The 18,237-nt window shown below is 37.8% G+C and overlaps 1 protein-coding gene and 1 pseudogene across 4 annotated transcripts in view; both read right to left on the reverse strand.

Annotated features, from left to right (window-relative positions):
• Positions 1 to 18,237, reverse strand: part of HECW2 (HECT, C2 and WW domain containing E3 ubiquitin protein ligase 2) — a 344,914-nt gene that overhangs the window by 167,609 nt on the left and 159,068 nt on the right. The window lies entirely within an intron of this gene.
• LOC118970688 (large ribosomal subunit protein uL6 pseudogene) lies at positions 15,466 to 16,161 on the reverse strand (annotated as a pseudogene).

An 18,237-nucleotide genomic window follows, 5' to 3' on the forward strand; every position in this document is an offset into this window, starting at 1 on the left:
ACCATAACTTTGCTTGGTAGTAAGAAACTACAAATAGGGGAGTGACTTCAGATGCTTAAAAGTCTCTGGCTTTGGCTAATACCAATGACTCGTACACCTCTGGTTCTCAGGAACACACAGACCTTATCTTTGGGCCAGCACATCTTCTCCCTGGACAGTGATTAGATGAACATTACCAAGGACTACACTGTTCACTCTAAGCTTCTAGAGCTATACAAGACCTTTTCTGGTTTTTTCATAACCTCTTTGGATATTTCAAAATGCTAGGCTAGGTCTATTACAGCAAGGACTTGGAATAATAATAGTTAACATCTATTCAGTCCTTCTTCAATAGTAGGTATTGTAGGAAGTACTTTAGGTTCATTAGCTCGTATAATTTTTCCTGTAAGTCCATGAGGTAGACCCTACTACAATACCCATTTATTCATGAGGTACCTGAGACTCAAAGAAATAGCTCACCCAATGTCACAGAGAAAAAGAGGACAAGTCAAAATCTGAATCCTGACTACCAGTGTTTGGAATCTATGCTCTTGACCAGCTGCTTTAGTGATTTAAAGACCTGAGAACTTTGCAAGTTCTTTTAAGCTACTTGGCATGATTGATGTCAAATTCGCAGTTTAATTCTCAGAGGAAATTATTTTTACATACTTGCCAGCACTCCTGTGCTCCCCTAAATTATCACATAACACAACTTAACAGCAGCCACTTGATCACCTCTCAAACTAAGCAGCAAGAAGTTGCTGTGTGGAACACTAAACACATTAGCAGTGACCCTGGGAAGATCACTCGTCTTTTCTGTGCCTTGATTTTCTCATCTGTAAAACAGAAATTACACTTGCACTAATTCATAATGTGGCAGGGGAAGTATTTTGAATGCACTTTCAGCATCCTGGGGGATATAATGCCATCTACAACCTTGTTTTTATTAATACAACACTTTTATGCTTAATGCCTATTGAGGCTAATGCATTCACTGTTCTGGAAACAAATACATACTTGTACAAAATCTGTCATGATGAGAAACAAGATAACTGGAGATAAACAGATTAAGACTTCACACTAGGCACGAATGTTGTTTGTATTTGTGATGAATGGGCTACATATTTAGACAAGAGGATTTTCTGATTTGAACTTTGTGTCTTGTCCAGGAAATTCTACACTTATATTCACTAGGATCTTCCATTTGCCCTACTTCTACCCACTATCCATCCTGAACCCCTTCACCTCTCTGCTATCTGCCCTAGGAAACAGGCTTGTATGGACTGTATTGCCAAGTTCCTTTGTCTTCAAGACTGCAATTTAGGTTTAGTCAACAGAGAGCACCAGCAAGAGACAGAAGCAAGGCCAGGAAGAGTAAGGTTGGGATATTAAGCTCCCAGTCCTAAATATATAGCTCCCTGGAGTCTATGTAGCTTCTATCACATAATCCTTTCCACCTAGCTCTGTGTTATCCAGGTTGTAGTAATTGTCACTTTTCTTGTATCTTTAGGCCTGGGAGTGGTAATAGTACCCCACTTCACTTTTATTCCTCATATATCACACCTTGTGATTTCCCTATGCCCTGCTTACACCCTTATAACTAACCTTGTATTAAAGTGTGGGTAAAATTGCAGTATTTCCAGAATCTCTTGCCTGGCTTTAGTGCATCTGTATATCCACAGGTGTTTCCAAGGGGTGGAGAGAATTAGCCATCTACATATCAATAGGTAATTACAAGGGCATGCAAGGGTTTATCTGGACCAGGGAGGCTAGGCGGAGTGCTCTTCTGCTGCAGCCTGGTCAAGAGAGAGATGGGGATGACTGCTTGTAAGAAATAAAAGGGTTTCTTAATTTTATTTCTCCCTTTGACTGATTTCGGTTTTAGAGGTATTTTGCCCTGGGATTTTCCCCCCAGAGTTACACTGGCAGTAGTCAGTACGACCTCTGAACCCAGAAGCCATCTAAATGGGTGCAACCCTTGAGCGGGCTGCCTCTAGGGATGATGGGGAAGCCCCAGTGTCTGAAGTGGCAGAGAGTGAAGCTTTATTTGGGAATTGCCTATATGTGGGGCTTTCAACTGGGGGTTCCATAGTGGGAAATATGTTTAGGGTAAAGGGGTAGAGCTTCATGACATTGGATTTGGCAGTGATTTTGTGGATTTGACACCAAAAACACAGGCAATAAAAGAAAATAATAGTTAAGTTGGATTTCTTCAAATTAAAAACTTTTGTGCATCAAAGGACACTATCAACAGTAAAAAGTGGGGGAAATGTTTGAAATTATCTATCTGGTAAGGGAGTGATATCCCGAATACATAAAGAACTCCTATAAGTAAGCAACAAAAAAACAATCTAGTTAAAAAATGGGCAGGGGACTTGAACAGATATTTCTCTAACAAAGACATACAAATAGGCCAATAAGCACATGAAAAGATGTTCTACATCCCTAATTATTAGGAAATGCAAGATAAAAACAAAACCACAATGAGATACCACTTCACACCCATTAGAATGTCTATTATCAAAACCAAACAACACAAAACAGAAATTGGAACTCTATGCATTGCTGGTAGAAATTAAAATTGGTACAGCTGCTATAGAAAACAGTATGGCGATTCTTGAAAAAATCAAATAGAATCAGCACGTGACCTAGTAATTCCACCTCTGGATATATACTCACAAGAACTGAAAAGGAACTTAAAACAGATATTTGTACATACAGGTTTACAGCAGCATTACATACAATAGCCAAAAGGTGGAAGCAACCTAGCATCCATCAATGGATGAATATAGAAACAAAATACAGCATATACACATAGTGGAATACTATTCAGCCTTAAAAAGGAAGGATAATCTGACACATGCTAGGACATGGATTAACCTTGAAGACATTATGGTAAATGAAGTAAGCCATTTGCAAAAGGAGAAGCTTTATATGATTTCACTTATATGAGGTATCTAGTCAAATTCATAGAGACAGAAAGTAGAATGGTGGCTACCAGGGCCAGGGTTGGGTGATGTGGGGGAAAAAGTTCACATGTCTAAATGCAATACAAAATACACAAAGTAAGACAATAGCATAAACGTAATGGGAAGTCTGCAATTCAAACTGTAGAAACAGTTTATAGTTAAACATATATGGTCAGTTCCCAAGGTCTCTTTACAAAGTGATAAATGAAAATAAATCCAAGACCAAAAATAGACAGCAAATTGCATGGTGGAGAAGAACTCAGAAATGCCATTTTAGAAGATTCATTGCAGGGAGGGAAAAAAGATGGTGGTGTGAGAAGTGAGGCAGAAATCTCCTTCCAAAACCACATATAATACAAAAATGAAGTAATACAACTATTCCTAAAAATGTGACCAGAAATAAGATAACACTAGCCAGTGTACAACTGGGAAAAGAGAACAGAAAATCTACATCACAGAAAATCTACATCAGGGAAAAGGGTAAAGTAACAAAAGGCACGCAACCCTGCAGGAACCCAGTACTCCCCCCATCCCAGCTCACTGGCATGAGGAAGAGAAACAGAGAGGGGAGGGAGCAGAAGCCCAGGATGGCAAATTATCAGCCCTAGAAATCTACCCCAGGAGCATAAACCCACATTGCATGGTGATCTAAAGATCAGAGGTGTTGAAAAGCAAATGAGATTACAGTTGCTTGTGGAGAACAGGTTCCCACAACTGGCTACTCTGGGACAGAAGAAAGGCAGGCACTTTGAAAGACTTCCCAACAGTGAGAGGGCTGCTAAAGGGGCAAGGATTACACAGAGCTTGCTGCTCAGGAGAAGGAACAGGTAGACAAAATCATCCTGGCACATTCAGTCCAGCAGGTTGGGAACTTCAAGGAGTTTCAGGTGCTCCATCCCCTTGGCTGGCGATGAAGCCCTGAGCCCCGCCCTCCCCCATCATAATAAGCGGCCTGCTGCTCCTTCCTCCCCAGCAGCACCTGCACACAAAACTGCTGTCCCTGCCATCGCACTAGGCCAGCCAGAGGGCAGCCCCGCCTACAGCAACTACACAGGCTTAATGCCGAGGCTGCTCCCTGTGCAAAGCTCACTGGCCCTAACAGTGGAGGCAGGCACTGCTGCTGGGAAGCAGGAAAGAGCTCTGTCCTCCTGGCAGGCACCAGAACCATTGCCTACAACCCCCACCATTGCTCCAGACCAGCCAGAGGGCAGCCTTGCCTACAGCAACTTAGGGGATTAATGCAGAAGTTGCTCCCTGCGTGTGGTTCACTGGCCCTGACAGCAGAGGCAGGCACTGCAGCCAAGAAGAAGGAAAGAGCTCTCTCTTTATGATAGGCACTGACACCACTCACCTGTGACCACTACCATCTCTCCAGGTGCTGGGCACTAGAGAGTACCGCCTACACAACCCTAATATTTCTCATTATCCAATAGGATTATGAAAAGGCAGAAGAACCTTGTTCAATCCAAAATCCCTCAAACACCAGAAAGAGGGCTCAGTGAAAATGAAATCACCAAAATTCCTGATAAAGAATTCAAAACAAAGGTCATAAGCATGCTAATGGGGCTACAGAAAAATATTCAAGAGCTAAGAGACAAATTCAGGAGAGAGATAGACACCTTGAAAAATATGGTAGATGAAATGAAATATAAAATGGAGGGATTTAAAAGCAGATTACATGAGGTAGAGGAGATAGTAAATGGAACAGAAATTAATGAACATGAATACAAAGAGCTGAGGCAAGAGAGAAAAAAGATCTCTAGGAATGAAAACATTAATAAACTGACCAATCCAAATGGAACGATATTCACTTTATAGGGATACCAGAAGATGAAGAGAGAGAAAAAGGGATAAAAAGTGTCTTTGAAGAAATAATTGCCAAAAACATACCCAATCTGGGGTGGGAAATAGTCTCTCAGGCCACAGAAGTACATAAACCTCCCAAAACAAGGGAACCAAGAAAGACAACACCAAGACATATAATAATTAAGAAGGCAAAGATCAAGGACAAGAACAGAGTATTAAAAGCAGCTAGAGAGAGAAAAAAGATCACATGTAAAGGATAACCCTTCAGGCTATCATCAGACTTCTCAGCAGAAACCTTACAGGCCAGAAGGGAGGGGAATGATATAGTCAATGCAATGAAACAGAAGGGCCTTGAACCAAGAATACTCTACCCAGACAGAATATTATTTAAATTTGAGGGAGGGATTAAACAATTTCCAGATAAGCAAAAGTTGAGGGAATTTACATCCCACAAACCGTCTGTACAGTGTATTTTACATGGACTGCTAGAGATGGAAGTGCTACTAAGGCTAAATAGTGCCACCAGAGAAAATAAAACCACAGTAAAGGAAGTAGGCCAATTAATTACTAATCAAATGTAAAATTAAATCAGCTTCCTACCAAGTCAGCCAAGGGATACCAAAAGAGCACAGAATATGATACCTAATATAAAAACAGTGGAGGAGGAAGAAAAAGAAGGGAGAAAAAAAAAAGAACCTTCAGATTGTGTCTATAATAGCATAATTAGTGAGTTAACTTAGACCGTTAGATAGTAAAGAAGCTGCCCTTGAACCTTTACTAACCATGAATCCAAAGCCAGTAATGGCAATAAGTACATATCTATTGATAATCACTCTATATGTAAATGGACTGAATGCACCAATCAATAGACACTGAGTTACAGAATGTATTAAAAAGCAAGACCTATCTATATGCTGCCTAGAAGAGACTCACTTTAAACCCAAAGACATACACAGACTAAAACTGACGAGATGGAAAAAGATATTTCATGCAAACAACAGGGAGAAAAAAGTAGGTTTTGCAGCACTTGTATCAGACAAAATAGACTTCAAAACAAAGAAAGCAAAAAGAGACAAAGAAGGACATTATATAATGATAAAGAGGTCAGTCCAACAAGGGGATATAACCATTATAAATATCCATGCACACAACGTGGGAGCACCAAATATGTGTGACAAATCTAACAGGATTAAAGGGGGAAATAGAATGCAAGGCATTCATTTTAGGAGACTTTAACACACCACTCACTCCAAAGTCAACAAGGCAGAAAATAAGTAAGGAAAGAAGACACCAAAGCACACATTAGAGCAGATGGACCTAACAGAGATCTACACAACACTCTACCTAAAAGCAGCAGGATACACATTCTTCGTAAGTGCACGTGGAACATTTTCCAGAATAGATCATGGCCACAAAAAGAGCCTCAGCAAATTAAAAAAGATTGAAATTCTACCAACCAACTTCTCAGATCATAAATATATGAAACTAGAAATAAACTGTATAAAGAAAACAAAAAAGCTCAAAAACACATGGAGGCTTAACAGTATGTTCCTAAATAATCAATGGTTCAATGACCAAATAAAACAGGGATCAAGCAATATATGGAGAAAAATGAAAACAACAGCTAAATGCCACAACTTCTGTGGGAAGCAGCAAAAGCAGTTCTAAGAGAAAAGTATATAGCAATCCAGGCTTATTTAAAGAAGAAAGAACAATCCCAAATGAACAGTCTAAATTCACAATTATTAAAACTGGAAAGAGAAGAACAAATGAGGTCCCAAGTCAGTAGGAGGAGGGACATAATAAAGATCAGAGAAGAAATAAGTAAAAGTGAGAAGTATAAAACAGTAGAAAGAATCAATCTACATGCATATACAGAATCAGAAATGAGAAAGGAAAAATCATTACGGACATCAAATAATTATTAGGGAATACTATGAAAAATTATATGCTAACAAATTGGATAATCTAGAAGAAATGGCCTTTATAGAAAAATACAACCTTCCAAGGCTGATCAAGGAAGAAACAGAAAATCTGAACAGACCAATTACCAGCAATGAAACTGAATCAGTAATCAAAAAACTACCTAAGAACAAAACCCCTGGACCAGATGGCTTCACTGCTGAATATTATGAGACATTTAGAGAAGACCTAATACCCATCCTCCTTGAAATTTTCCAAAAAGTAGAAGATGAGGGAATACTTCCAAACTAATTATATGAAGCCAGCATCACTCTTAATACCAAAAGGCAAAGACCCCATAAAAAAAGAAAATTACAGATTAATATCCCTGATGAACATAGATGAAAAAATGCTCAAAAAACATTAGTAAATCAAATTCAAAAATACAACATGATCAAGTGGGATTTATTCCATGGATGCAAGGATGATACAATATTCAAAAATCCATCAACATCATTCACTACATCAACAAAAAGGACAAAAATCACATGATCATCTCCATAGATGCTGAAAAAGCATTCGACAAAATTCAACATTCATTCATGATAAAAACTCTCAACAAAATGGGTATAGCGGTCAAGTACCTCAACATACTAAAGGCTATATATGACAAACCCACAGTCAACATCATACTTAACAGTGAAAAGCTGAGAGCATTTCCTCTAAGATTGGGAACAAGACAAGGATGCCCACTCTCCCCACTTTTATTCAACATAGTACTGGAGGTCCTAGCTACGGCAATCAGGCAACACAAAGAAAGAAAAGGCATCTAGATTGGCAAGGAACAAGTTAAACTGTCACTGTTTTCAGATGACATGGTAATATACATAAAAAAACCTAAAGAATCCACCCCAAAACTACAAGAACTAATATTTGAATTCAGCAAAGTTACAGGATACAAAATTAATATGCAGAAATCTGTGGCATTCCTATATACTAATGATGAACTAGCAGAAAGAGAAATCAGAAAAACAACTCCATTCAGAATTGCATCAAAAGAATAAAATTACCTTAGAATAAACCCAACCAAGGAAGTGAAAGACCTATACCCTGAAAACTACAAGACACTTTTGAGAGAAATCAAAGAAGACACCAACATATGGAAATATATCCTATGATCATGGGTAGGAAGAATTAATATTGTCAAAAGGCCATCCTTCCTAAAGCAATCTACAGATTCAATGCAATCCCTATCAAAATACCAACCGCATTCTTCAATGAACTAGAAAAATAGTTCTAAAACTCATATGGAACCACAAAAGACCCCGAATAGCCAAAGCAATCCTAAGAAAAAAGAATAAAGCTGGGAGAGTTATGCTCCCCAACTTCAAGCTCTACTACAAAGCCACAGTAATCAAGACAATTTTGCACTGGCGCAAGAATAGACCCATAGATTATAGGAATGGTACAGAGAATCCAGATATAAACCCCCACATATATGGCCAATTAATACATGATAAAGGAGCCATGGACATACAGTGGGTAAATAACAGCCTCATCAACAGCTGGTGTTGGCAAAACTGGACAGCTACATATAAGAGAATGAAACTGGATTACTGTCTAACTCCATGCACAAAAGTAAACTCAAAATGAATCAAAGACCTGAATGTAAGTCATGAAACCATAAAACTACTAGATGAAAACATAGACAAAAATCTCTTGAATATAAACATGAGCAACTTTTTCCTGAAAGCATCTCCTTAGGCAAGGGAAACAAAATCAAAAATGAACAAGTGGGACTACATCAAACTAAAAAGCTGCTGTACAGCAAAGGACATGTCAGTAGAACAAAAAGCATCCTACACTATGGGAGAATATATTTATAAATGACATTTCCGATAAGGTATTAACATCCAAAATATATACAAAGCTCAGGCACCTCAACAACCAAAAATCAAATAACCCTATTAAAAAATGGGCAGAGGATCTGAACAGACAGTTCTCCAATGAATAAATTCAGATGGCCAACAGGCACATGAAAAGATGCTCCACATCGCTAATCAGCAGGGAATTGCAAATTATAACCACAATGAGATATCACCTCACACCAGTTAGGATGGCTAACATCCAAAAGACAAGGAACAACAAATGCTGGCAAGGATGTGGAGAAAGGGGAACCCTCCTACACTGCTGGTGGGAATATAAGCTAGTTCAAACATTGTGGAAAGCAATATGGAGGTTCCTCAAAAAACTAAAAATAGAAATACCATTTGACCCAGGAATTCCACTCCTAGAAATTTACCTGAAGAAAATTAGATCACAGATTCGAAAAGACAGATATGCATCCCTATGTTTATCACAGTACTATTTACAATTCACAGATATGCATCCCTGTGCTTATCACAGTACTATTTACAATAGCCAAGACATGGAAGCAACCTAAGTATCCATCCATAGATGAATAGATAAAGAAGATGTGGTACATACACACAATGGAATATTTTTCAGCCATAAGAAGAAAACAAATCCTACCCATTTGCAACAACATGGATGGAGCTAGAGGGTATTATGCTCAGTGAAATAAGCCAGGCAGTGTAAGACAAGTACCAAATGATTTCACTCATCTGTGGTGTATAACAACAAAGCAAAAACTGAAGGAACAAAACTGCAGCAGACTCACAGAACCCAAGAGTGGACTAGCAGTTTCCAAAGAGAAAGGTGTTGGGGAGGGTGGGAGGAAAGGGAGGGAGAAGGGGATTAAGGGGTGTTATGATTAGCACACATAATATAGGGGGGGGCATGGGAAAGGTAGTATATCACAGAGAAGACAAGTAGTGACTCTATATCATCTTATTATGCTGATGGACAGTGACTGTAATGGGGTATGTGGTGGGGACTTGATAATAGGGGGGAATGTAGTAACCACAATTGTTCATGTGAAACCTGATCAAAAGATTATATATCAATGATATCTTACAAAAAATAATAAATAAATAAAAAGATTCATTGCATATGTAGTAAAGGAGATAAAAATAAACATGTAGAAAGGAGCATTCTTACATATTTCTGTTTGCAACATATAAGACTATTTCAATGTTCTAAAGAAAAATTTTTTAATGTTCAACATAAGCTATTGTTTCTCCTTTTGGAAAAATATGTTCCTAATTTTTATACCTTTATATACCTATGGATTTGTCTATAAGGCATTTCCTTAGTGGTGATCAAGCTGAAATGTTTACTGAGGTCAAGAAGGAAACAAAAATGAGTACAAGTCGTTTGGCTGGGACTGTGGCAATGTCCCTGTCAGTTCAAGCAAATTGTTGTCTTGAAGATATAGACCTAGGTGTGCATACAGTCCAATTCAAAAAACAAAAAGCAAATCTGTCTTTGTCAAGTCTGCTATGTATGTAAGAGTGGGAGCTGTTTACACAGTTTGGTGTGACAGAGGGTAGACACAGTGTTCGTGTTTTCTTCCCCGGGAGAACAAACGAAGGCATCCATAGGTAGACATGAGTTTTGTTTTTGTGGTTTCTTTCTCCTGGTTAGTTTTTTTAAAAACATTCATTTTATGCTTAAGAGGTTTGCTAACCCTCTGAACAACTTCACATGTAATAGTGACAACCCTTCTTATCTCCTAGCACATCATGAGTTGTAAACACCTAAGGCACCTGTTCCATTATTATTAAGGTGCTCAACAGCCACGATCTGTTTTCCCTTGAAAGTGGTTAAATTCTTTAGGTTATAGGTCTCCATTGACCAGTTGAGCTACCATTTCCTTCACCATGCCAAGACATTGCTTTTCAAATGCTTCTGATGGAGTCTCCTTTGAAACCCAACAGAATGCTCCAAAACCATTTCATTTGCCTCATCCTCTTCTCCTGCACCCAAAGATGTCCATGGGAGGGTCCCCTGAATAATAGTGTGAGTCTCACAAAACTCTGAGATCCCTGCAGAAAGCAAGGCCCTTCCTGAAACACATTTGCAGGAACAAGAGGTTTTCTTTAGAAGGGTTAGGTGATTTCAGGCAAGCAAAGGGAGGGAAGGAGACATAGAAGGAAAAAAGTGACGGTGGAGGGAATTGGAGGTGGGTGGAGAAGAGAATAAAATAGCCTGGGAAGTCATAGTCTGTCTATGTGAGGAATGACAGTGAACACATTGGCCTGGAAATAATCTTGGCTGGATGAGGACTCAGAATTTAAAGAAGGCTAATGATCCAGTTATGGATTTTGAAGACAAAAACAATATGGCCAAGTCAGTAGGGGAAAAGTATTTTAATTATACATGCAGAGAAACAGAGATGTCTAGCAAAATGTGGCAGCTTAAATAAATTTGCTTAACGACTTCATCTAGGGGAAGACATTACATAATTATTCTAGGTCTTTGTTAAAGCAAGAGATATTGCTACAGGTTTTTAAAATTGGGTGTTTCAGGATCTGGTAGAAGGCACAGCAGTTAAGACTTAGAAACAACTTGGATATGAAAGGAAAAAGAAGAAATCCTCCTAAAATGGCTTATTTTCCAGCCCATCAAATCCTACTCATTCTTCAAACTCTAATCAAGTCCTGAATGAATCTCTGTGAAACCAGCACTGGCTTGCAGTCCAAAGTGGAATCTTTCTCTTGTAAATGTAATTTACTATCCACAACACTCACCTAGTCATATACCACCATACACAGCTATGAATCTTTTGATATCTTGTATCCCCATATCTTGTTTCCCCAGTAAGAGTAGGAGGTTCATGGCATTTACAGATGAAGGCACTCAATAACTCTGAGGAGAAATACATTTTAAAAACAGACAGAATATGGCTTCCAAACCTACATATGTTTACCATCCAGTGCAATTAGATGATTTTGTTTCAACTGAACGATGTCATATAGGCCAAAAAATACATTCTGAATCTCAAAATGACAATTGCATGTGGGTCTTGATCATTCTGGAGCTCCCCTCGGGGTATGGTTCTCAAGTTAGGTATGCATCATCCGGGAGAACACACTTCTGTGCCGAGGACCCCCTCGGTCCCATTACAAATATGAAGCATTATTTTTGGAAGTTAGTTTTTTCCCGATGATTTGAAGAAGAAGGGAAGTACCAAGTAACAGTAAGTAATTTAATCCATGATCTTAAAAATGCATTTCTATATAAAAACATACATATATTACAAAGGAGTAAAACAAGATTCCAAATAATTCCATCCTGATAGCAGACTACTTCGGTCTAAACTCCCAACAACCATTGTTACTTATTCACTGCTATCTGTAGTAGGAAAACTCTGGTCCGAAATTCTATGAAATACAGTTTTAAGTTTCCACAACTGAGAATAAAGTGCCAATTACAAGAGCAGCAAGTCATGATTGAGCTCTTCCCCAAGTCAAGTATGGTGTTATGCACTTTACATTTATTCACTTCTTTCTCCAGCCCCATAGGTGCTGTAGTGCCCATTTGACAGACTGAAAAACTGTAAATTTATATAACTTGCCCAAGTTCAAGCCACTAATGGGAGACCAAGGTGGGATTCAAACTCAGCCCCACTCAACATCAATGCTGTTGTCCTAACCATACAGTCTCCTGAGCAGAACTGACAGATGCTTGGACTTGTAGACCTAATTAGTTTTCAAGAGACTATTTCAAATTATAAGCAAATACTAACACATCTTTGAAGAAAAGGTTCAACAGCCTTTCATTGCCATATCTACTGACATTTTCTAGGCAAGAGAATAGCAACACTAGGCGCCACCAAGTTTTCTGCACAAGAAGGAGTCACTGGATTTAAATAAACTCCCAGAGAAGGTCCTAATATAGGAGGTACCCCACAGTATATTATATATAATTGAATGATAAGGACAATTAATAAATGGGAAACCCACATAAAAATAAAACATGCTTGAATCTGGAAGCATGGAAATTTTGTCTTAAAATAAATTAACTGGCTTCCTCCCTCAGGCCAGTTTTTCAGGAGGTTTTTCATAAATCTAAGAACCAAATATAAAGGAAATAGTGTTTGTAACCTTCACTGTGGGACTCTTGAGTCCTGTCCAACAGGGATAGTCAAATCATAACTGCCAACATTGCAGAGCAATTGCATCACTCCTGTTCCATACATCAGCAAGGAAATGGGACAGACAGAGGAAGGATTTTCATGTTGGGGGAAGGACAGTAGGGTATATGACTAATGCCTGCATACCTCTGGAAAAGATATTACATTTTTGCTCTTGAGTGAGAAGATAAGCTTGTGTATTGTATTAAAATCAAGCCCTTTGACTGAAACAGGATAGCCTAGAAATAGTTCAGAAGCATGGGATACTTGAGACTTGAAAATGTACTTTCAAAAAGGTTATTTTTATAAACCAAATGTGTACAGGAAATATTGTTATTCTACTTCTATTCCATAGACTAAAGATCTGTATTGTCCTAGTACAAAGACCTTGTTGGACTGAATCCCAGCCACAATTAGTTTACTTAAAAATCCTGAAAACCTGACTAAGTACCTTCTTGTTCCAGATAGCATCTTCCTGAAAAGATGCCCTTTGCTCACCTTCATTTCTGAGACCAAATGGTGACTTTTGCCCTTTGCTGAGCTACTAACCTGCATTATTAGAAAATGAAAAACGCAAAGTTTAAAATAATTTCCTACTTTATATCCAACTTGTGTCTATTTAAAATACAAATTAAATTTCTATGAAACCTAAAAAGACATATAACTTCATCTGTAATGTATGCTCTAATTATTCAGTATACTTGTAACCCCTACTATTTGAGCAATTTCTAATTTAATTTCATGCTTAAAAATAGGCTTTAGCAAATTGATATGACATTTCTGGAGAGATATTTAGCAGTATTGCTCAAATTCAATGTGCACATTCTTTGCCTCAGCAATTCCATTCCTAGAAATTAATTTTTGAGAAGTACTGACACAAATGCTCAAAAATGTAAGTGTAGGAATGTTTATGGCAGCACTTTTTGTAGTATCAAATTTTGGCACCAATCCAAATGACCATTAATAGGGTGATGGCTAAATAAATTTCAGTACAAACACATTAGGAAGTGTTATAAAAAGGTTTCAAACAATGAATATTGCAATGAATGGATGTCCAAGACACACTGTAAAGTAAAAACAAAAGCAATTTGCAGAAGAATATGTCTAGCATGATACTTTTTTTGTTTAAATGTATATTATTTGTGTGAGTATATGTGCATGTGTGTTTATGTGTGTGTTACATATAATCTATCATTGACACTCTTATCTTCAGGAGAGAAAGGGAAATGATTTGTATTGTTCAGAATTTTATAAAAAATATAATCCTCTTGTAGCAATGTTTAAATAAAATTTCCTTTAAAAACATTACCTCTAAAAATGTGATCATCCCCTCCTCTTAACCAATATTTTAAAACTATCATGCCAGGTAACAGTATGCCTTCACAGATATTTTATATGTACACAGATGTGAATACACATCCACAGATGTTTTTGAATGAAATATGACCATTTAAAAAGTTTCTGATCATAATCTTAAGAGAAAAAGTTTTAATAATGGGAATACTTTCTTCATCAACATGGCTTCCAATGGTGAGTTAAATTCTCCACGTGAATTAAAACACTGAATCAAAGGATGGCTACCATTTATAGGATCATCAAATGAGGGAGTACCAGCAATAACTAGGCATCACAAGCAGAGAAACTTGCCATAATAATCTTAAGTCACTAAAAGAAAAGAAATGGCATCAGAAATTTAATAACCAAGCAGCTATATAGTACATAGCTGTTCAACAGACCTTGGATTTCATTTTGGGGGGAATGGTTCACAGAGGTACAGTTCTTATTCTTTTTTGTTTGTTTTTGTTTTTGTTTTGTTTTCACTATCCAGGCAAAACAGCTTCATTTTCTTCATTATGAGTATTTTCAAAACTCTGTAAGTAGAAACAGTATAATGAATACTCATCTTTCAGCTTTAACAAACATCAGTTTATAGGTTGATTAGTTTCACCCAGAACCCTCTCTGATGCCTACCCCAATTCCAATATTTCAAAGCAAACCCTGGATTTCTCATTTCATCCAGATTTCTTTAAAATACTTAACCATTATCATCATCAAACCAGATTTAAAAAACCCAGTTCATTCATTTAAATCAAGATCTCATGATCCATTCATTCCAAATGGTTTTTCTCCCTTGGTTTTTTTTTTTTAATTTCCACCAATGAGATGGGTAAGACCGAAGGAAGAGGTTTCAGGACAACCCAGTTGTCGAGTTGAAGATTCTAGTATGGTAGCATTATTTGAAGTTTGATACATGGAATTAAGAGATTATAGAAAAGACAACCATTTTTTTAAAATACCAAAAACTAAATATGGAGTAAATGGCTGAGATAAAGGACAACATTGAAGACCTAGGACAGTAGCAGCCAAGTTTATCACGAACGCAAATTAACTGCATCTTCCAATTCTTACTAAGGTTCTATCAATTGTTCCACTTCTCAGCTGCTTTTTCATAGAAAGTTACTGGTAAACAAACTAAGTGACTGAGGAACACCTGCCTCACAGTATTCAAATTCATACCTCTGTAGAATTAGATACTTTCAGGACCTTCCCCAAAGTTCTACACTGAATAATGAACAGCCACACGGTACTGCCTATCACCAGTACCATATTCCTCTTGCCTCAAATACTCTTCAAATTCCTTCAAATACCAGATTCAAGCCACTTCTCCCCTTAAGTCTTACTAGAAAAAACTCCTGTTCCTTGTTATTGTTCTTAGCACACTAAAATTTACTACTGTTTGCTCGCCAAATAGTTGGAAAGTTTAAGAAAAAGTCCCAAATCAATAAGGCTTTTATTATTTTTTAAAATACCACAAATAAGTCTAAGGAATCATCTGGCATCTTGCTGTTTCTGTAGCTGCACAACTTAGATATTATTTATTCATCAGCCTGCTGAACTGTTCCTTTTTCAGAAACATAGATACCATCCAAAAATTTTCTTATATCCTTATTTTTAACTGTTGTGGCTTGCTGAATCAAAGCAGCTGAATTTGATACAAGTTCAATATCATTTCCCTCAAGAATCAACTCATCTTTCTGGGCTTGAGATACTGAACAAGCAACATCTGGCCTCATTCGAACCCTGTGGATGTACTTTTCACACAAGAAATTTTGGATTTCAACAAGAGAACCATTCTCCTGGATAACGACGTTGATGGGGAAGTGAGCATAGACAGACCTCATCTTGTAACAGAAGCCCAGTGTAACACCCTTGATCATGTTCTGTATGTGACTACAGATAGTGCGAACGGTAGCCAGTTCCTTTCTATTTCCCCACCATTTGTCAACCCGGAGCCTCTTCTTTTTCTTTCCAAAGAGACTGAGCTCTACATTGATGTGATTGAAGTCCCTTCACAGGGTTCCTCTGGGGCCCTTCACAATAACTGCGTCCCTTCAGAGTGATGTCGACATTTTCTGGAATGTCGACAGTCTGGTTGCTGAGAATGGTCTTCATTCTTTCAGCTGATGTGGCAAAAAAGACTACAGTTCTTATTCTTAATCAAAGAAACTTTGGAACTGTTGCCCAACATGCAAACCCACATGACTTTTAGCATAGACATTGCAGTTGATGCACCTCCACACCATGGGTTCCTTAAGCTACCTTTTTTATTTAGTCCCTCTGAGAGATATTATGCTCCAGAATGTTCTCTGTCACTTGCTCCAGTTTTTTTTTTTTGAGTGAATAATGCAGCATATTGAATGATATGTTTATCATGGCACCTAACACAAATTACTGCAGTATGCCTTTGACAATAGCCAGGCCCCCACCCGACCCCACAATCCCCCCTCCCCCCACCATACAAATGGTAAGAGCGCAAACACAGTTTCTATGGCCAATACTTAAATTTGGGAGACCGAATGCCTACTTATGAAAGAAACTTAAACCAAATGAAGAATTAACTAATAAGTGGGCCACTTTGCCTTGGGGTTTTTATTCTTCTGCAGCTCTCCCCAGCTGAGGGCCAGTTTTCTCTGTGCCAGTAGGACAGAACCTGGACAAACAAACAGCCAGTAAATGCTAAGCAGCTAAGGCTACCAAAGTGATATTCAATTAATGTTGTATTTTGATTCATTTGACAGTTGATGTAATATGCAAGGAAAATGTTTAAATAGATATGCTTTAGGGAGCATGACAGTACTAATGTTTCTGCTTTTCACATATACTTCAGTATATACACAGACAGTTAAAAAGACTTTCAGGGAAAGACAGACTGCCATTCAAAACTCATTTCATCATATGAAAGAGATTCAGGAAGTGCAAACCTTCAGATCTTCAAGATGCCATAATTTTTTTAATGTCCTTTCAAAAAGACATTTATACTACACAGCTTGTTTCTGCAAAATGTGACTTGATTACAAAGTCCTCAGCAACTTACACAAGTTATTTTAGGAGACTGAGTCACTTCCCTAAAGTTCTACAGTTATCTCTCGTCAGTAAAAAGATTCTAAAGCCTAAAAGCTCTCAAGGAAATCAACCAAAGTCCATTCTCTGAAGGGAATATAAGATCAGCATGGCTGTAAGACCACTAGGTATGAGGAATACACAGGGAAGAAGAATGACAAATGTAATAATGACAAATGTAATAATAGGGCCTCAGGTCTTTCGAAGGCATTTTTTTAAAAATTAGAAATATGTCTGTCTCCTAGATTGATACATGTAGCCAGATTGTAAACCAGACATTTCTTGAAGTTTTCACTCAGACTGTATATCAAGTATGTCCTACTTCAGCACTATACATGTCAACATTCTCCATAGTTTCCAGACTTTATTTTAAAATTATGTTACATAAATGTGGTTTAAGCCTCATATTCACCTAGGATCAATGCTTCAGGCAATGTCTGCCTTTAGTAATACACAATGGAACCACTAATGGGGTGTGCATGATTAACCTCTTCTGTTAGTATTTTACTATTGCAGTTAAATTCCATGGGAAAATCTGTTTGAATCCAACAATAAACAGCTTCATTACAATTGGAATATCTGTAGCAACTTGTAGCATCCACACTGAACAAACCTGATTTTTTAAATCATTGTTGACAAGTGAGGAGACACACTGTACTGAAATTGGAGATGGGTATGAGCCCCATTCTGTGAACTTTAATAGTTAAAAAGCATAATTCTCACTATAACTCGCCCCCTGAATATTTACTTACTTGCCCAAAGTATTAGTCATGCTTCTTTGTGCCATGTCTACTAGGACATAGGTTATATAGGAATAAAGAGATTTTTCAAAGTTTCTTCCTAAAATCTTTTAGCAGAAGGAAGTGATGTCCTCATTTCCCAACATCCTAAACCTGGTCTTGATCAGCCAGGTACATTTCTAATGCCTCTCTTGATCAAAAGTTTGTAACTCAAGAAAGTAATGACTTTTTATTGTGGACAAGCCCCCAAAATACTTGCATTAAATCCCAAAGGGATTTTCACTTGGAGACTTTCATTTTATCATCTTGGAAGCTGTTCCTTCTCCTTTAGCATATGCTGTATTCAGGAATCTCCTGATCTTCCAGCTCACCAACCCCAGTGTTCCCACTCCAGAAATATTTC

The sequence above is a fragment of the Manis javanica genome, chromosome 12 (assembly GCF_040802235.1).
Source record: "Manis javanica isolate MJ-LG chromosome 12, MJ_LKY, whole genome shotgun sequence".
In the NCBI taxonomy this organism is placed as follows: domain Eukaryota; kingdom Metazoa; phylum Chordata; class Mammalia; order Pholidota; family Manidae; genus Manis; species Manis javanica.